The sequence below is a fragment of the Malus sylvestris genome, chromosome 10, assembly GCF_916048215.2.
Source record: "Malus sylvestris chromosome 10, drMalSylv7.2, whole genome shotgun sequence".
NCBI classification, from domain to species: Eukaryota; Viridiplantae; Streptophyta; class Magnoliopsida; order Rosales; family Rosaceae; genus Malus; species Malus sylvestris.
Genome location: NC_062269.1, coordinates 41,985,360 through 42,006,888, shown reverse-complemented (window position 1 = coordinate 42,006,888; position 21,529 = coordinate 41,985,360). Strand labels below are relative to the sequence as shown.

General features: G+C 41.0%; 1 protein-coding gene and 1 long non-coding RNA gene across 4 annotated transcripts in view; one reads left to right on the top strand and one right to left on the bottom strand.

Moving 5' to 3' along the window:
- LOC126586427 (uncharacterized) overlaps positions 1-21,529 on the bottom strand; it is a 38,269-nt gene that overhangs the window by 13,124 nt on the left and 3,616 nt on the right. The gene's annotated exons all lie outside the window — the stretch shown is intronic.
- On the top strand, positions 19,372-21,008 carry LOC126586433 (uncharacterized). 3 transcript variants are annotated; one of them, XR_007610802.1, is made up of 3 exons: positions 19,372-19,961; positions 20,044-20,537; positions 20,638-21,008. It is a non-coding gene; the product is annotated as an uncharacterized LOC126586433 (long non-coding RNA). The 3 variants fall into 3 exon arrangements; XR_007610803.1 differs by having other exon boundaries at positions 19,372-20,146; positions 20,422-20,537; XR_007610801.1 differs by having other exon boundaries at positions 19,372-20,537.

Sequence of the window (21,529 nt, the reverse complement as noted above, 5' to 3'; positions counted from 1 at the left end):
TTGGCTGGCGAGGGAGCCCGAGCACCCCCGAGCGCCAGGCCCGTCGATTCTCGCCGGCCCGAGAGCCTGAGGTGGGTCTGACGTTAGCTGACGTCAGACGCCTGTTTTAATGTTTTTTTTTCTGTCGAGCCTCGAACTCCTCCAACATCTTGCCGATCTCGTCCACTATCCCATCCTCTCCAGCTCCAGCGGTGGTCACGGTGGAGGAGGAGAAGGAGCTGACGGAAGATTCGGAGCATGCGATTTCGGCACCAAAATTGTGATCTGATGATGCATGCAAGAGAATGAGAGAGATTAAAGAGAGAGAGAGGTTTCAGAAATGAGGGGGGTTGCGTCGTAGAGAGAGAGAGAGAGAAAGGAGAGACAGAGGGCTAGGAAACATGAAGAGTGTTCTGGAAAAAAATGAGAGAATGGTTGTCGGTTGAGTTTGGAAAAATGAAATGGAAAAGGAATAGGAAAAAAGAAAAAGGAAAACAATTAAAAATGATTTTGTATTATTTTATAAATAAAAAAAATACTAATATTTTATTGCCAATTGCCCCGGCTATTCAGTGCAGGGGTGGAGATGCAAAAGACAATTGCCAGGGGAATGCACTATTTATTAAATGCGATTACTGTTCATTGGGTGGATTAAATAGTGAATAGCCTGGGGGGAGGGCTCCTACACTGGAGTTGCTCTAATGAGGATGTGGTTCATATTTTCGAGGGGACGACAAATAAGGATGTGGTTCTGTGGAGGGCCATGATCTCAGGAGGTTTCGAAAGCAATTGCTTGCTGGTTCAAAATTCTCTTGTGCTGACAATCGAAACACCATTGCCACCTGAACCATGTTAGAGAGTGAAAACAATTCGAATTTCACCCTGACCAAAAATACGAGCATTCTAAAACGAATTACGCAACAATCTGTAATCGAGCATACATCAATCCACATTAAATAAATAAAATCCCAGTAAACAACTTGCAACGAAAGTGGTTACGAGCATTTGGATTTTTTTTCTTTTAATATCGCTTGTGTAGCAATAACTCGTATAATTTAAGAATTATTGCAATTTAGTACTTGGACGTGTATAAAAACTAGTTCATTGTCGTTCCTTGATAAAAATGAAAAATTAGCAATTGATAGGCAGTGAATATTCATTCGATCAGTCATCCACTCAACATCCAATCCACATATATATGTTTCTTGCCAGCCGAACAGGACAATTTTTTTAGCAGCCAAACAAACAAGATAATGAAAACAGAACAAGGAACCAAACAGGATAATTTTCTTAGCAGCCAAATTAACAAACAAGATAACTAAAACAGAAGGATCCAAACACGATAATTTTCTAACCAGCCAAATTAACAAACAAGATAATTAAAACAGAACGAGGAGCAAAACAAGATAATTTAGAAGATAATTTAGAAGATGATCAGAAAACATGGTATGAATAGCATTACTGGATATCCAGGCACCTTGGAGAATGTAGGTCACCAAGTCAACGGAGGCTAATTGATCCGCCAACATTTTGGCGTTACCCATTACTTTAGTCAAAAGTAAGGGAAAAAGGCACTGTGCAATATTGCCTCAATTTTATTTTATTTACGAGTTTGCCACCGGACTGATTGAATTTGAATCTCACTTTATTTACGAGGCTGCCATTTACTCTTTCAGCTGCTGATCTTCATGCCGCGTGCTGATAATCGTGAAAAGGGATGGGTGCGATGGTCATTTTAGTCTGTAGGGTTTCAAATGGCTTGGGTGGGTTTCATTTCCTTTCTGAGTTGCAGTGAGACTCAATGAGACTATGCCGTCGGGAGAAAGAGAGCGAGGCAGAGAGAGAAGAGAGACATGGAGGGAGGAAGAGAGAGAGAGATAGGGATTTGGTGATAGGAAGTACGATTCGAGGGAGAGAAAGAAAGGGGATTAAGTGGTGATGGTCAATTAGGAAAGAGAAATGGCATTGAACACATTTAATTGACTGAATGTTGAAATTCTTCCTTAGGCACCAAATTGAATTAGAAAATAGAATCTCACTTTGATGCTCTATTTTCATTCAGTCAACCGGGGAACTGCAATTTCAATGGATATCACTTTTGTTGCTCTTCTATATATTTTAATTGTCTTTTTAATCTGCGATTACAGGACAATGATGTGTTAAACGGATACCTTTCCGGTTTTATATTTTGTATTTTGAAATCAAGTTTCAACGAGCGTAGCTAAAAGTAAGTCTAAAAAAAAATTGAAGTATCTTAAGGGGATTGTTTCTCTTGGACTATGGAATACTCTTATGTTTGCAATAACGTGGCCAAAAGTTGCTTTTTATTTGTTCAAAGAGTACGAATTCGTAACTCCATAAAACTTGACCGTAACTTCAAATTCATTTCTGCTTGTCCCTACACTTCCGTATCGTCGAGTACATCAGGAATACTCAAAAGGAATATTTAGTATGTCTTACTATACGTTGGTCAACGAAAGTCAAAACCTTCACTTCTAGGGCATTTTCGTAAATTCATACTTTTAAAATTTATAAATTAATAAAATTTGGGACGGATTGTCACACCTCACTTTCTCAAAGTGGCTTAATCTGCGTTGCACCATTGAGTAATCTGTTTAATTCCAATTAATATTTCTCTGAAAATGGCAAGACCACATTATAACTCATTTATGCAGAAATTAAGGTCATGTTTGATAACCATTGTCTTTTGATCAACTTAAGTTTACTTCTCAAATGTAACAGAATGTAAGGTTCTCAACTCAAACACACTTAAGTGAACATCTGAAGGAGTAAGAGCAGCACTATAATGCAACAAAAGGTTTAATACAACTCAAAAGAATGTAGTTGGAGAATCAATGTTCTAATTAGTACTAATAATGATACGAATACACTAAAGTTGAAAGTTAAGTGAAAAACAATGGAAAACAGATGCATGATGACAGGAAGACATGAATGTAAAAAACAATCAATACCTTTAACTCTTTCTTGATAAGCAATTCAGTAACACATTCTTAAAGTTGCAACCTGTCTGTTTAAAGGGGGAGAGGGATTGGGATACAGCAGAAGTTGTGGTGAGAACACTTCGAATACGCTTGGAAGATCTGGAAACACAGTGCGATGTAATTAGAATTTTATAGTATTCCTGGTTTGGTTCATCACACAATTTAGAATAATAGGAGTTTATGATAGTGAGTACTGATATCTTCTCAACATTTGGGTCGTAAGTCTTATTGGCAAAGGCTTTTGAGGGAGATTTATAGGGATAAGCAATGATCAAAATTAAGTAACTATTTTGGAAACCAAAATCATCAAAGCGAATTAGAGCAATGACCAACAACAACAACAACAACAAAGCCTTTTCCCACTAAGTGGGGTCGGCTATATGAATCCTAGAACGCCATTGCGCTCGGTTTTGTGTCATGTCCTCCGTTAGATCCAAGTACTCTAAGTCTTTTCTTAGAGTCTCTTCCAAAGTTTTCCTAGGTCTTCCTCTACCCCTTCGGCCCTGAACCTCTGTCCCGTAGTCACATCTTCGAACCGGAGCGTCAGTCGGCCTTCTTTGCACATGTCCAAATCACCGGAGCTGATTTTCTCTCATCTTTCCTACAATTTCGGCTACTCCTACTTTACCTCGGATATCCTCATTCCCAATCTTATCCTTTCTCGTGTGCCCACACATCCCACGAAGCATCCTCATCTCCGCTACACCTATTTTGTGTACGTGTTGATGCTTCACCGCCCAACATTCTGTGCCATACAACATCGCTGGCCTTATTGCCGTCCTATAAAATTTTTCCTTGAGCTTCAGTGGCCAACGACGGTCACACAACACGCCGGATGCACTCTTACACTTCATCCATCCAGCTCGTATTCTATGGTTGAGATCTCTATCTAATTCTCCGTTCTCTTGCAAGATAGATCCTAGGTAGCGAAAACGGTCGCTTTTTGTGATCTTCGCTAGATTGCTCCGGTCATTAGTGTGGATAAGTATATAAATGGATAGAGATATGAAAGCAAACACAAGATGTACGTGGTTCACCCAGATTGGCTACGTCCACGGAATAGAAGAGTTCTCATTAATTGTGAAGGGTTTACACAAGTACATAGGTTCAAGCTCTCCTTTAGTGAGTACAAGTGAATGATTTAGTACAAATGACATTCGGAAATATTGTGGGAGAATGATCTCGTAATCACGAAACTTCTAAATATCGGAGTGTGGTGTCGTCTTGACTTGCCTTATCTGTCTCATAGGTAGATGTGGCATCTTCTCTGGAAGTACTCTTCCTCCATCCAGGGGTGGTATCTTTAACTGGTGGAGATGCACAAGGTAATGTATCAATTTCACTTGAAGCTTACTTGTAGTTTCAGGCTTGGTCAAGCGCGATACAAACCATGTAGTAGGAGTCCCCTAAGTCGCCGAGCTAGGGGGTCTGCTGAAAGAGGTGACAGACAAGGTAAGCAATCAGAGCTCCGACTGATTGTTCACCTTCTCCCCATCTTGCAGCAGCATGAAGGATAAAGAGAAGAAAAATGAGAAGAGATGATATGAGATACTTTTGCTTTTGAAGAAGTAACTTTCCACAGGCTTATTCTTGAACTGAGCTGGAGGGTTTTCTGGTTTCCTCCAAAGTATAAGGCCGACTGAAGAATTTGAGGGTCAAAACAAGTCCATCAAATCTAGAGTACGTTCCACCCTGCTGATATGGGATACTTTTGCTTTTGATAGAGTAATGGATGTATCGGCACGTGTGCTGTTACGCTTGTCTCCACATGCTTCCTTGTATCCTTCGCACTTGCCCTATCTGTTCCTCAAGCAGATGCGGAATCTTCCCTGGAAACATAAGATGTTGAAGATGAGTACTCGAGAGCAATGCCAGGTAAGTAATCAGGTAAGGGGTTCCAGGCAGTCAGTTCCTGGCTGGAAGCTTGATTCCAAGTGCTGACTGATTGCTCTCTTTCTCCTTGTCTTGCAGGTAAAAACAAGACCAAAGGAAAAGACAGGGAAAAAGCATGATATGGGATACTCTTGCTTTTAACCCTGATGATATGAGATATTCTTGCTCTAGTATAGCTTGTTTGCAGAGGTATTATCGGGGGGAAAGAAAGCTGAATATTTCGAAAGGCTTCGTTGGGAGTGCCCTCTCAGATATGATGAAGGGTTGAGCATTTTTGCAGGTCTGCCTGTCCGTTGGGGATGGAGGTCGACATATATAGGAGTCTCCCTAACAACAAGTAGTAATGCTATTCCTTTACCCTGCTTGGTCATAGCACGGTAGTGGGAGCTGCCAGTTTCACATGTTTTAACTCTGTCAGAGCACTTTGAAAAAGTGGTCTGTGGTATCTGGCTCTCGAGATTCGGAGAACGATGCCTCATCGATTTTTGAGAAAGCAATCATGCTGGGGGTCTGGCTCTCGAAATTCGGAGAGCAGTGTCTCTTCGATTTTTGAGGAAGTAATCATGTTGGGAGTCTGGCTCTCGAGATTCGGAGGGCGGTGCCTCTTCGATTTTGGAGCAAGCAATCCTGTTGGGAGTGTTGTCTCGAATGTGAGTAAAGGTTGGGCATGTTTGCTAGTCTACCTTGCCACGAAGCACAGAGGTTGACACACAGGGACTTTCCAATTATCCAGCAGTGGTACTGTTCCTTTACCCTTGTGGGTAATAATATGGTAGCTAGACCTTCAAAATTTATGTGTCTAAACTTTGCTAGTGCTGTTTCTTTGCTATTCTTTTACCTTTCTTGGTCAGAGCGATGTAGTGGGAGCTGCAAGCTTCACGTGCTCAACTTTGGCAGAGAACTTTGGCAAAGTTATCTGTGGTACCCATGAGCTATTGTTGCGTGTGGGAAGTGGGTGATTGAACAGTAAGATTCATGTGCTTTCTACTTCACCAGAAGTCTTCGACAGAATGCCCATAATTTCTGCAAAGCTGAGTGTGCGTGTGACAGGTGCTGACAAGGCTAGAAAAGTAGGTGCCTCTTCGATTTCTGAGATCGGCCCTCGTGGTCTCTGAGCAGCCCAGCTTTTGAGAAAGCGAGCGCCTCTTCGATTGATTCGGAGAACGATGCCTCATCGATTTTTGAGAAAGCAATCATGCTGGGGGTCTGGCTCTCGAAGATTAGGGGAGCAGTGTCTCTTCAATTTTTGAGAAAGTAATCATGTTGGGAGTCTGTCTCTCGAGATTCGGAGGGCGGTGCCTCTTCGATTTTGGAGCAAGCAATCTTGTTGGGAGTGTTTTCTCGAATGTGAGTAAAGGTTGGGCATGTTTGCTAGTCTACCTTGCCACGAAGCACAGAGGTTGACACACAGGGACTTTCCAATTATCCAGCAATGGTACTGTTCCTTTACCCTCTCTTCGATTTTTAAGAAAGTAGTCATGTTGGGAGTCTGGCTCTCGAGATTCGGAGGGCGGTGCCTCTTCGATTTTGGAGCAAGCAATCCTGTTGGGAGTGTTGTCTCGAATGTGAGTAAAGGTTGGGCATGTTTGCTAGTCTACCTTGCCACGAAGCACAGAGGTTGACACACAGGGACTTTCCAATTATCCAGCAGTGGTACTGTTCCTTTACCCTTGTGGGTAATAATATGGTAGCTAGACCTTCAAAATTTATGTGTCTAAACTTTGCTAGTGCTGTTTCTTTGCTATTCTTTTACCTTTCTTGGTCAGAGCGATGTAGTGGGAGCTGCAAGCTTCACGTGCTCAACTTTGGCAGAGAACTTTGGCAAAGTTATCTGTGGTACCCATGAGCTATTGTTGCGTGTGGGAAGTGGGTGATTGAACAGTAAGATTCATGTGCTTTCTACTTCACCAGAAGTCTTCGACAGAATGCCCATAATTTCTGCAAAGCTGAGTGTGCGTGTGACAGGTGCTGACAAGGCTGGAAAAGTAGGTGCCTCTTCGATTTCTGAGATCGGCCCTCGTGGTCTCTGGGGAGCCCAACTTTTGAGAAAGCGAGCGCCTCTTCGATTTCTGAGATCGGCCTTCGTGGTCTTTGAGCAGCCCAACTTTTGAGAAAGCAAACGCCTCTTCGATTTCTGAGATCAACCCTCGTGATCTCTAAGCAGCCCAGCTTTTGAGAAAGCAAACGCCTCTTCGATTTCTGAGCAGGCGCCTCTTCGATTTCTGAAGCTCCGTCGAGTGCAGATTTTTATAGGGGCTGGCATTAAGTTCCAAAGCACACTTGAATCTCCACCAGTAGAAGCTTCATTCTTGCACTTCTAAGATCTTGATTTGTCCGACCTCTTCTCTCTTCAACACCTTTGAAAATGTCTGGCCCCTCCGACCGTCGTTTTGACTTGAACCTTGTTGAAGAGACAGCCCCGCCTTCTCCAGACAACATATGGCGCCCATCCTTCGTCTCCCCTACTGGTCCTCTTACCGTTGGGGATTCCGTGATGAAGAATGATATGACCGCTGCGGTGGTGGCCAGGAACCTTCTCACTCCCAAAGATAACAGACTACTTTCCAAACGGTCTGATGAGTTAGCTGTTAAGGATTCCCTGGCTCTCAGTGTTCAGTGTGCAGGTTCTGTGTCTAATATGGCCCAACGCCTATTTGCTCGAACCCGCCAAGTTGAATCATTGGCGGCTGAAGTGATGAGTCTCAAACAGGAGATTAGAGGGCTCAAGCATGAGAATAAACAGTTGCACCGGCTCGCACATGACTATGCTACAAACATGAAGAGGAAGCTTGACCAGATGAAGGAAACTGATGGTCAGGTTTTACTTGATCATCAGAGATTTGTGGGTTTGTTCCAAAGGCATTTATTGCCTTCGTCTTCTGGAGCTGTACCGCGTAATGAAGCTCTGAATGATCAACCTCTGATGCCTCCTCCTTCTAGGGTTCTGTCCAGTACTGAGGCTCCAAATGATCCCCCTCCGGTGCCTTCTCTTTCTGGGGCTCTACCGACTGCTGAGACTTCTCCTAAGCAACCTTTGTGAAGGCTCCCTCTTGTGTGTTTATTTTGACTCATGTATATGTACATATTTGTAGCTTATCGGGGATATCAATAAATAAGCTTTCCTTCATTTCAACGTATTGTGTTAAATACACCAAAGCCTTATTCGCTAAGTTCTTTGAATTTTCTTTTGTTGAAACTTGTATGTTGAAGCTTTCTGAGTGGAGCATGTAGGTTGGGGTAGTGTTCCCTTAATTTCCCGAGTGAGGAAAACTTCTCGGTTGGAGACTTGGAAAATCCAAGTCACTGAGTGGGATCGGCTATATGAATCTTAGAACGCCATTGTGCTCGATCCTGTGTCATGTCCTTCGTTAGATCCAAGTACTCTAAGTCTTTTCTTAGAGTCTCTTCCAAAGTTTTCCTAGGTCTTCCTCTACCCCTTCGGCCCTGAACCTCTGTCCCATAGTCGCATCTTCTAATCGGAGCGTCAGTAGGCCTTCTTTGCACATGTCCAAACCACCGTAACCGATTTTCTCTCATCTTTCCTTCAATTTCGGCTACTCCTACTTTACCCCGGATATCCTCATTCCTAATCTTATCCTTTCTCGTGTGCCCACACATCCAACGAAGCATCCTCATCTCCGCTACACCCATTTTGTGTACGTGTTGATGTTTCACCGCCCAACATTCTGTGCCATACAGCATCGCCGGCCTTATTGCCGTCCTATAAAATTTTCCCTTGAGCTTCAGTGGCATACGGCGGTCACACAACACGCCGGATGCACTCTTCCACTTCATCCATCCAGCTTGTATTCTATGGTTGAGATCTCCATCTAATTCTCCGTTCTTTTGCAAGATAGATCCTAGGTAACGAAAACGGTCGCTCTTTGGTATTTCTTGATCTCCGATCCTCACCCCTAACTCGTTTTGGCCTCCATTTGCACTGAACTTGCACTCCATATATTCTGTCTTTGATCGGCTTAAGCGAAGACCTTTAGATTCCAACACTTCTCTCCAAAGGTTAAGCTTTGCATTTACCCCTTCCTGAGTTTCATCTATCAACACTATATCGTCTGCGAAAAGCATACACCAAGGAATATCATCTTGAATATGTCCTGTTAACTCATCCATTACCAACGCAAAAAGGTAAGGACTTAAGGATGAGCCTTGATGTAATCCTACAGTTATGGGAAAGCTTTCGGTTTGTCCTTCATGAGTTCTTACGGCAGTCTTTGCTCCTTCATACATATCCTTTATAGCTTGGATATATGCTACTCGTACTCCTTTCTTCTCTAAAATCCTCCAAAGAATGTCTCTTGGGACCCTATCATACGCTTTTTCCAAATCTATAAAGACCATGTGTAAATTCTTTTTCCCATCTCTATATCTTTCCATCAATCTTCGTAAGAGATAGATTGCCTCCATGGTTGAGCGCCCTGGCATGAACCCGAATTGGTTGTCTGAAACCCGTGTCTCTTGCCTCAATCTATGCTCAATGACTCTCTCCCAGAGCTTCATTGTATGACTCATTAGCTTAATACCCCTATAGTTCATGCAATTTTGTACGTCGCCCTTATTCTTGTAGATAGGCACCAAAGTGCTCGTTCGCCACTCATTTGGCATCTTCTTCGTTTTCAAAATCCTATTGAAAAGGTCAGTGAGCCATGTTATACCTGTCTCTCCCAAAAGTTTCCACACTTCGATTGGTATATTGTCTGGGCCTATTGCTTTTTTATGCTTCATCTTCTTCAAAGCTACAACCACTTCTTCCTTCCGGATTCGACGATAAAAAGAGTAGTTTCTACACTCTTCTGAGTTACTCAACTCCCCTAAAGAAGCACTCATTTCATGTCCTTCATTGAAAAGATTATGAAAATAACCTCTCCATCTGTCTTTAACCGCGTTCTCTGTAGCAAGAACCTTTCCATCCTCATCCTTGATGCACCTCACTTGGTTTAGGTCCCTTGTCTTCTTTTCCCTTGCTCTAGATAGTTTATAGATATCCAACTCTCCTTCTTTGGTATCTAGTCGTTTATACATATCGTCGTAAGCCGCTAACTTAGCTTCTCTGACAGCTTTCTTCGCCTCTTGCTTCGCTTTTCTATACCTTTCACCATTTTCATCGGTCCTCTCCTTGTATAAGGCTTTACAACATTCCTTCTTAGCCTTCACCTTTGTTTGTACCTCCTCATTCCACCACCAAGATTCCTTTTGGTGTGGGGCAAAGCCCTTGGACTCTCCTAATACCTCTTTCGCTACTTTTCGGATACAACTAGCCATGGAATCCCACATTTGGCTAGCTTCCCCCTCTCTATCCCACACACATTGGGTGATTACCTTCTCTTTGAAAATGACTTGTTTTTCTTCTTTTAGATTCCACCATCTAATCCTTGGGCACTTCCAAGTCTTGTTCTTTTGTCTTACTCTTTTGATATGTACATCCATCACCAACAAGCGATGTTGATTAGTCACGCTCTCTCCTGGTATAACTTTGCAATCCTTACAAGTTATACGATCCCCTTTCCTCATTAGAAGAAAATCTATTTGTGTTTTTGACGACCCACTCTTGTAGGTGATCACATGTTCTTCTCTCTTCTTAAAGAAGGTGTTGGCTAAGAAGAGATCATATGCCATTGCAAAATCCAAGATAGCTTCCCCATCCTCGTTTCTCTCCCCAAAACCATGGCCACCATGAAAACCTCCATAGTTGCCTGTCTCCCTGCCCACGTGTCCATTTAAATCTCCTCCTATAAATAACTTCTCCGTCTGAGCAATTCCTTGCACCAAGTCTCCAAGATCTTCCCAAAATTTCTCCTTCGAACTCGTATCCAACCCTACTTGAGGTGCGTACGCACTAATCACATTGATAAGTTCTTGTCCTATTACAATCTTGATTGCCATGATTCTATCTCCTACCCTCTTGACATCTACAACATCTTGTACCAAGGTCTTGTCCACGATGATGCCAACACCGTTTCTCGTTCTATTTGTGCCTGAATACCAAAGTTTAAACCCTGAGTTTTCTAGATCCTTTGCCTTACTACCAACCCACTTAGTTTCTTGTAGGCACATAATATTTATCCTTCTCCTCACCATAACTTCCACTACTTCCATAGATTTTCCCGTTAAGGTTCCTATATTCCACGTTCCTAAACGCATTTTGCTCTCTTGAACTCTACCCTTCTGTCCTAGCTTCTTCACCCTCCCCCGTCTAATAGGATCAAAGTACTTCTTTTGTGTGTCCCGGGTAAAGTTGATAGGAGCATATGCTCCCAAACAACTTTGAATGGAGTCGTTCGAAAAGAAGTTTCTATGGCCCCCTTGCTCATTTAACACTGCATCCGGGTGCCGATGGAGATACAGCGACCCTTGCTCACTTATCACTGTGTTCGGGCCACACAGCGCGCCACTTACGGGTGACGCCCTAGCTTTAGCGCGATTTTGTTCTGGATTCATTTTCATAAGGATTCGACGTGATCATGGAGTGCCGGCTGTCGACTACCTGACGCCCTCCCCCTCCTCCTTTATCCGGGCTTGGGACCGGCCATGTAAGACATAGGCGGAGTTAATTAGAGCAATGACCAAACAACAAATTCCATTAAAAAAAAAAACACAAATGATTGAATATAGAGATTAGAGAGATACAAATACTGTTTCCAATGAATAACAATGAGTGCAAAATATAATCGTTTCACACATGATAAGGTAGGCAAAAGACGACGGCGATTAATACAAAATTGTAACTGCCACTGGTTAAGATTCAGACAAAGAGGTAGAACATATTGATGCTAAATTTGGTTCTAAAGGTTGGTAACAATGACGGAACGATGCTGGATATGATTGTAGCCAATGACCAAGTTACTTTTGTAATTATTTATTGACTAACAATTAATACATGGTGTAGTTCAAGGTCTTATATCTTTTTACCAGCAATCGAGTTCGGTTCCAATGTGCAGAAAACGAAAATAATATGTTGGAGTCAACACTAAAAGACTTTAAGATCAAACTGGTTAAAATAGTTAAAAACAAAAGATATTGGTTGAGAATAGATCGGGTGATTAAATTTATAGAATGAAAGATTACAAACAGAGGACGATGGGTTTAACAAAAGTGAAAAAGAAGCGGATAAAAAGGGGGGGAAAAGGGAAGAAAAAAAAAAGCGAGGCAGCAACGAAAGTAACAGAAAATTAACAATGCAAAATATTTGAGATATTGAAAGAATAATAAATCTCTCCCCACCTAAAACAGTCAGATTCTCGTTCTCATCCAAGGCCCCGATGATGTTTAAATACTCTATGGCATTTTGCACCTGTAAAAGATATCAAAAGACAAAAGGTGAATTGCAGATGAGCAGCAAAATTTACAAATAAGCACAACATCATTTCAGGAGGAACAATTTGGGGTCATCCTTGAGTTGCACGTGTGCAGGGTGCAACTAAACCACCATATGCCACTAAGATAACAAACAGACATTAATAAGCATAGCACTGAATGCTAAGGAATTAACAATCTTTAGCTCTAATCAGTTTAAGAAAGTACTACACTGAAAAGAAAATTACAACAATTCTCAATAAGCTTTCAGATCATTTTAGTTATGACAACTTAAATATTTCCATGTGATCTCAAATAATTGGAGAACCTCACATGATTCATCATCCACGTGATCTGTCTTCTTTTTCAAATGGGTAGCCTCCAATCGATCTAATATCTACTGAGTAACATAGAAATTAGAAAATCAATGGTTTACATAGAAATTAGAAAATCTGACCAGCGAGCAAAGAAACACACATAGTTAACCCACCAATTTATCCCAGACTGGTCAAATATATGAGCTGAAAACAATTACAACAACACATTTCATACCCCACGCAATTATCTTTGCTTAATAGGAATAATTCTTTTAGGACCAACTAACTACCTGTGTTATAACAGAATTACCAAACTCTCTCTCTCTCTATCTCTCTCTCTCTCTCTCTAAGTTTCCGAAAACCTGCAGCAAGCATTCATGGATGATGTTGCCAATTGTGAGTAAAAGACATGGTCATTAAGAAGCACAACCTAAAACCCGTGAATCCTCTTTGATTTCTGAATTTTTGACAAACCCATGTCAAAAATTTCCATTTTCTCCTCTGGTTTGAAAACTGAAACCCAGACCTCTCTCCCCACAGGCACCGACTCCTCTCAAAGCTTAAAGCACTAAAATCCATAAGAACCCATCACCCAATCTCTCTAAACACAACAGAAGAAAACCGACTGAAACCCAAACTTCTCTCCCCACAGGCAGCAACTCCTCTCAGAGTTTGAAACACTAAAATCCATAAGAACCCATCACCCAATCTCTCAAAACACAACAGAAGAAAACCCATTTCACAAACTAACACAAAAATCTACAAAGGAAGATAAAAATGGAAGAAAAAAAAATCACGTACCACAGAGTTGTCAAAAGAAGGAAGCAGCTGTGAAGCGAGAAAAGCGGGGCTGAGATGACCAAAACACAAAAGCGTGCGAAAGGGAAGCAGACAGTGGAAGAACAAAAGGAAAAACAAACCGAGAGCGACAGAGAAGAGGGAACGGGAATAAGAAAGGAAACGAACCAAAATAAACCCCAAAAAGAACACAACACGATGACCAACACGTGACATAGTCAATTCCCCAATTCTCCCTGCGGGAACCACCAAAACCAATCATAAACCGGGCAAATCCGTCAACCAGAAAAATGGCCAAGGGGTGAGACAAACGGTAAGACCGTAAGAAAAGAGAAAGCCAGGGGCATTTCCGTCAGCAAAAGACTCACTCGACTATACAAAGAAGGCAACATCAGGCAAAACAGGGAAAAATCGAGGGGCAAAAAGGTCCAAACACTAGTCATCCATAGTACCACCGGATTGGGTTTTAGTATATAAAGATATATCTACATTGCAGTGCATTTCCGAGAGTATCACATAAGAGTCGTCCCTTTCCGATCTCAAGAAACGGTGAATCCAAACGCTATCGCACACATGGAATCCTCGTTCCAACCACGGCACATTCTGAATTCGATCCGGTCCATCCAACATTGCCGCCGCATTTTGATGGCAGAGAAGGATTCAGGAAGATTGTCGTCTGACGTATCGAAAGTAATTGAAACCGCTGTCTCGGGCATGGTTTCAGTGGAAAAAGCCCTTCTCTCTATCCTTACGAGCCTGATATTCGAAGAAGTGAGCGAAAGAAGAGGAAGTCTGGAGGTTGAGGTCAACAGAGATATAACTTCTGAGGAGGATCTTGAAATATTGACAGCTACTATCAGCGCTCTTGAGCCAAGTGAGGAGCAGCAGCAGGGAAGCCCTTCCTCCACCTTCGCCGCCGCTACTCCCGCTCCTGTCGCAAACTGGATTTCAGAAAGGGGGACGGTGATTCTCAATAAAGGTCTTGGATAGGCTTCTCGAAGATCTTGTTTTCAGAGCACTGTCGCAACTCATATTCAAAAGATCGCAACCAAATTGGTGATGACTGATGCACCGAGCACCGTACGGGTAAAGGAATTAGGTGATCTGTGATGGAATGCCTTTTTCTGATTTTTTTTGGGGTAAAAATGCCTTTTTTCTGATTGCTGTAGACGAATTTAAGGTGTAGAAAAATTGTACAAATCAAAATTTGATACAGTCTTAAATGAATTGAAATTGAAATGGCAACTTTTCCTTTATCCTTGAGCTTCAATGCATGAAATTGGCCGGAAAATTTGACGGCGCCGCCGTCACGGCGACGACAGAGCTGCCTCCAGCGGAGGTGCGTGTGCTCCACGCGCCGTCTATGACGCGCACCCACTCGCCGACCCACTCGCGGACAATGGAACAGGGATGGGATCCGGGTCTAGGCTTGGGTTAAGGTTAATGATTTGGGCCGGTTACTGGGCTAGGCGGGATCCGGTTAAGGCTGGTTGGGCCTGATACATGGCCCAAACTTTGGGCTGGATTACTAGATCGGGTTTGGTGTAACAACCCACTTTAAAAATTGTGTACCAATTTACAAAATTGCCACTGTGTGGATATTGTTCCGGAGACCACCTTCTTTTTCCCCCACCCGTGACATTTCTCTGCAACTCTTTCCCTCCTTCCCGAGAACCCACACGATCTCTGCCAAACCCCATTGTTTATTTCCCTCCCGTGAAACTCCACTTCCCCGTGTTCTCCCCCTCACATATATTGAACTATCTCCCTTACCTCATTTCATGACAAAGCCTATATAAGGACGAGCAATATTAGACTGGGAAGATTTGTCCTCAGTTGTATACGACCTACGACCTTCGCAAGGAGTCAAGGTTCGACGAGTTCGATTTCAGCCTTTTGCTTTGAAAGCTTGAATACATCCCCACCTGCTCTGACCGGTGTTAGCTTTGTAATGTTGGGAGGCCCGCCCTTTTTTGAAAAAAAGGGCACGGTACTTTGGATGTGATGGCCGACATTCCATTGATACAGAGCCAATTCCAATAGACTTATTGGAGGGTCCCATTGGCGTGCATCTAGTAGGAATTGAACCTACGAATTCGCCAATTATGGGTAAAGTCACTTTGTGTTGATTATTTTCTAAATGTAAGTTTTCTTCTACTGCATGTGAAAAAGGAATAAATAAATTAATCAAATTCCGATTATTACAAGGATGAACCTAATTCGGAATATGAACCATAAAAGAAAATACCAATTAAACTGATCACAAGAATACCGGCTACTGTACCTATTATCCAAAGAGGAATCCTTGGCGTATGTCCAACGGTAATCTGGATTAACTATGCGCCATTCGATTTCTGATTCGATGGTTATCAACGAATCCATATTACAATTCTTTTTTCGACAATCTTTTGAATTTGATCTAATGATCCAAGTATTGCTTTTCAAATCCAACGGTCAAACTAATAAAATACACTTTTTTAAACAGGTCGATTGTAATAACATTTTCATCGCCAAACTATGTCTCGAATATAAACTACATCTCAAAGCCGTTGAAATAACAAAGTGTATCACTCTAGATACAAGTATGATGTGTTTTATGATTTTGCTAAATTCCCCTTATACAGAGGAAAGGGAGGAAGGACAATTTATTTTTGTTTGGTGATTGTTTAGGTAGTTTTCACTGGTGGATGTTGAAGTTTGGCTGGTGTATGTATTGAAGTTTGGTTGGTTGTTTGTATATTTAAGTTTGGTTGGTGCGTGTATTAAAGTTTGGTTGTTGGTTTGTTTATTAAAGTTTGGTTGATGTGTGTATTGAAGTTTGGTTGGTGTGATTTGTTCGGTTTTCTAAATTATTTGAATTTAAATTTATTTATGTTAATATATTCATAAAATAAAATTAAGATAACCTAAAGTTAAAAAAAAAAAATTATTAGCAAAAAAAAAATTAAGATAACCTCGTGTTTCTCTTTGTCTTAAGTCTATTGTCTATTTTTCTTGACTACAACCTGATAACTATGAGTCTTTTTTCTTCGCTACAACTTGAATATAATTCAACTACGAAAATTACCTAATTATGTTTGTGCGTAATATTTCATACGTTTTGTGTTTCCAAAATTACCTTCAAATCAATTTTATTTGTTGGCTTCCTAAGATCAAATCTCCATGAAAAGGATCATCTACTTGACATGAACTCACCAAACCCACCTCGCCACATTAGTAGTCAAATGGAACTTGAATCCATGACTGGTTCAAGAATATATTGATATCAAGTTCGACATTCACAATATTCGAACCTAAAACCCTAAACACCATCCCTAAACCATAAGAGCATCTCCAATATCACCACCTTCGGAACACATTAAGGAGTTCCACCAACCCTAAACCATAAGATTTCAATTTTTTGCATCTGTTGGATTGATTTTCTTATTTTAATCTCATTCGTTGGATTGTTATCTTTATTTTATTTTATTTTTACTTTGTATATTTTCACTATAAAAGTGAGGTCTCTATATCTTTCACATCCATCCTTTGCTTTTTTGTTATTACATCCTTCAAACTACCCTTCCAATAGCCAAACTGCAATCCTAGAGCATGATAGCTCATCTTCCGTTGACGACAACCAAGCTAGCTATGATGGTTAGGACGGGTGTTTGCGATGAGAAAATCATAGGCCAATTGGTTATCTTTTTGGAATGGGGAGTTTTGGGGATTTGGGTAAGTAATACTTTTAACTGGCTATTTGGATCCGCATCAATTGATCTATTATTTCTTCAATAGATTTTAGTTAAATATATGTGGTTTTTGCTTGCTTTTTATACATGAATTTTCTTTTGAACTTATCACGACACTTGTTGAGTTTTTTTATTGTTGTTTATTGACTAATTGCAAGTCCAGGTATTCCATACCTCCATCCATACGTCTACTTCAGCCGCACTTATTTCCTGCAGGTTCATACCACGGTTGACCTTGAACAAGACCGTCACTCTGCATCCTCCCAAACCTGCATGGACCTCATTTACAATGTATCAATGTCAACGTTGTTCATGTACTGCCATAACCTCAGCATGAGCAATTCCCTTTCTTGAGCATTGGGCCTATCTCGCCTGCACAGCGGAACCCTTCGGTAGGGGCGACGGACTTTGATTTTTCATTTGAATGCGTACTTCACCTCCACCCTAGCCCCACCGCCTCCTTGGTTTGTACAAAGCCGTCATGTGCCTTTTCTCGCCCCAAGAAGACCTTCATCACTGGCTCAGGCTCCACCACCCAAGCCATCTTTGTGGAAGGCCCTTCTCTCTGTCCTTACGAGCCTGATATCCGAAGAAGTGAGCGAAAGAAGAGGAAGTCTGGAGGTTGAGGTCAACGGAGATATAACTTCTGAGGAGTATCTTGAAATATTTGCAGCTATTATCAGTGCTCTTGAGCCAAGTGAGGAGCAGCAGCAGGGAAGCCCTTCCTCCGCCGTCTCCGCCTTCGCCGCCGCCGCTCCAGCTCCCGCTCCTGGTCCTGTCGCAAACTGGATTTCAGAAAGGAGGACGGTGACTCTCAATAAAGGCATGCGAATCTTGGATAGGCTTCTCGAAGATCTTGTTTTCAGAGCACTGTCGCGGCTCTCATATTCAGAGGATCGCAGCCAAATTGGTGATGACTGATGCACCGAGCACCGTACGGGTAAAGGAATTAGGTGATCTGTGATGGAATGCCTTTTTTGGGTAAAAATGCCTTTTTCTGATTGCTGTAGACGAATTTAGGGTGTAGAAAAATTGTACAAATCAAAATTTGATACAGTCTTAAATGAATGGAAATTGAAATGGCAACTTTTCCATTATCCTCGGGCTTCAATGCATGAAATTGGCCGAAAAATTTGACGGCGCCGCCGTGGACTACAACAGAGCTACCTCCGGTGGAGGTGCGTGTGCTCCACGTGCCGCCTATGACGCGTACCCACTCGCCGACCCACTCGCGGACAATGGAACAGGGATGGGATCCGGGTCTAGGCTTGGGTTAAGGTTAATGATTTGGGCCGGTTACTGGGCTGGGCTGGATCCGGTTAAGGCTGGTTAGGCCTGATACATGGCCCAAACTTTGGGCTGGATTACTAGATCGGGTTTGGTGTAACAACCCACTTTAAAAATTGTGTACCAATTTACAAAATTGCCACTGTGCGGATATTGTTCCGGAGACCAGCTTCTTTTTCCCCCACCCGTGACATTTCTCTGCAACTCTTTCCCTCCTTCCCGAGAACCCACACGATCTCTGCCAAACCCCATTGTTTATTTCCCTCCCGAGAAACTCCACTTCCCCGTGTTCTCCCCCTCACATATATCGAACTATCTCCCTCACCTCATTTCATGACAAAGCCTATATAAGGACGAGCAATATTGGACCGGGAAGATTTGTCCTTAGTTGTATACGACCTACGACCTTCGCAAGGAGTCAAGGTTCGACGAGTTCGATTTCAGCCTTTTGCTTTGAAAGCTTGAATACATCCCCCACCTGCTATGACCGGTGTTTAGCTTTGTATAGAAAACCCAAAACAAACCACAACCCCACCACCCTCCCTGCAAACACCAACTCAAACAAGGAGACCAAACCCACAAATTGTCGCCCAACAACAAAATCTAAACCAAAAGATTTGGGTTTCACCCAAATTTGGGTTTTTATTTGCTAGCCCAAATGTTGGGGGGCCGCCTTTTTTTTATAAAAAAAGGCCACGGGTCTTTGGATGTGATGCCCGACAGTTGGCTTTGCGTGTCAAGGGAGGCCGTATGTCCAACAGTAATTTGGATTAACTACATGCTATTCGATTTTTGGATCGGTTGTTATCAACGAATCCATATTACAATCCTTTTTCGGCAATCTTTTGAATTTGATCTATGGTCCGGGTATTGCTTTTCGAATCCAACGATCAAACTAATTAAATAAATATTTTTAAACAGGTCCATTGTAATACCATTTTCATCGCCAAACTATGTCTTGAATATAAGCTACATCTCAAAGCCGTTGAAATAACAAAGTGTATCACTCTAGATACGAGGATGATGTGTTTTATGATTTTGTTAAATTCCCCTTTTTCTTAATTTTTATTTAATTTTTCTTATTTTCTTTGCTATTTTTGGCAAGGGTTTTTTGGAGAATAAAGTTGCTTGCACACTTGATTTTCCAGTGACATTTCTTGCAGGGATATCAGATTTTGTTTTTCAAACTTGGTCAGCTAAGTTACTGCTTGAATCAGGATTTATCGAACTTGTGATTAATGTAATGGGATTTTATTAAATTTTTCATGATTTTATAGAATTTTTGGTTTAACTTTGTGGGTTTTTTTCATTTAAATTGTGGGTTTTGGAGAATTCTTAGTCAAATTTATGGGTTCTTTTGATGCAAATTTACGTGAGATTATTCAACTGCAATGTCAAATAGGTGGGCATGTTCATATGTTTTTCAATGCTGTTATATACTCTCCTGTCAGCTCTGATTGTTAGTGCTCATTTCTTAACATCTACTTTAAAAGCACTGTAATATGTGCTATTACCCAATACATGCATAACAGTTCTATTATGCATCTTCGACAGAGATGATTTACTGTGTAGTTTCAGTAAATGAGAAGAGGGATTTTCTTCCTCGAGAGAATACAACGATTACTTGGAGGAGGTGGAGGACATGAGTAAGTTTTCAGCTTAAATGTTGCTTATACGGTTATTTCTTTGAGAAAAGTTATTCTGACAAAGAGAAAAATCATTTTGTAGCATTTGACTTGATTGAAGGAATAGATGTTCCTTCTGTTAAAGCAAAAATTGCGAAGTACCATGACATAAATGCCAACAAAGAATGATTAACAGAGCTCATAAGGTACCTCAAAATAAGATTACGATGTTTTTACTCTTAGTGGGAAAATGTTTTGTTGTTGTTCTGATTTTGTATAATGGGAAAAGAGGATCCTAATGCCGGCAAAGTGGCAATATTGAACTCTTAAATATTTTCTGCTTAGTTTAAGTCATGGTTAAAAAAGGACATAGTATGGGAGGTGGCAACGACAACAGTAGCAGGGATAGTGGCGGTCATAGTAACAACAATGGTGGGGATTTTTGCTGACTTAATCTAATTTTTCATTAATAAACATGCAGGAAAAACTGTTCTAAGTATTTGTCAGATGTTCATCCACACATTCCATGATATCATTTTTGTTTTCTCAGTTATTCCCAACTGTGATCTCGCATAGTTAAGAACGACTTTCTCATAGGTAATAATCTAGATATCCGTGAAAAATATGCACCGATATACAATATGTATTTATCAAAAGTTTCTATGAGTTTTAATATTCTCACAATGCTAATTGTCAGATTGCAATATGTTTTGGGACACATTATTGCAGCACCAACCTTTGGAAGGAAAAATGGTGGCCAATGAAACAATTGAGACAAATGTGAAATTTATATTGAAAATATCAGGTACAAATGTTAATAAAGCACTTATAAATTTTCAAATTGTTACACCTCTTATTAAAGTATTTTATTTATTTCATATATGGTGATCCCCGAAAGAGGATGTTAGAATCATATTGTGGGGTGACATTGCACGTTTTGTTGAAGTGGGTGTAAAAATGAATTAGGAAATTAGGAAGATTTTGGGGAGGCAAGTCAGAGGCTTCTTCCCTTTTCATTTTTTTTTTGTTTTTGTTTTGTTTTTTTTTTTTTTGCTGAAGAGTCAGAAAGCAAGAGCCAGTTTAGGAAATTAGGCCTTCCCAATGTTTCTACTTTTCGTTATGTAAAAATGAATTCAAGTTTTAGATAGGATTTAATGCATGCTCAAGATTGGGATTTGGGAAAGTTTTGCAAATTCATGGTTGGATTGTCAATTGGTGTTGGGAATTTGGGTGTTCTGAGAATTAAGGTTAGGATTAGGAGTGGTGCTAAAGCACATTTTATATTATTGCATAAAACTTAGTTTGCAAACTTGGATTTCACTGTTTTTTAATTCATTTATATGTTCTGTTACTTGGAGTTAGAATTAATAAGGATTGAATGAAACATGTATTTTTTACTAGATTGGTATGGCTGATGATAGGATTTTTACTACTCATGTGAAAGGGCTTAAATCTCCTATTTTACTTGCAAGAATCACAAGGTTATTGTAGTATAAACGGATCTCGCAAGGTCGTCTCCACAAGGATTATTAAATAATTCGAACTAATCAGATTCCATTTAATTATTGTAAAGTATAAATTGAAGTGAT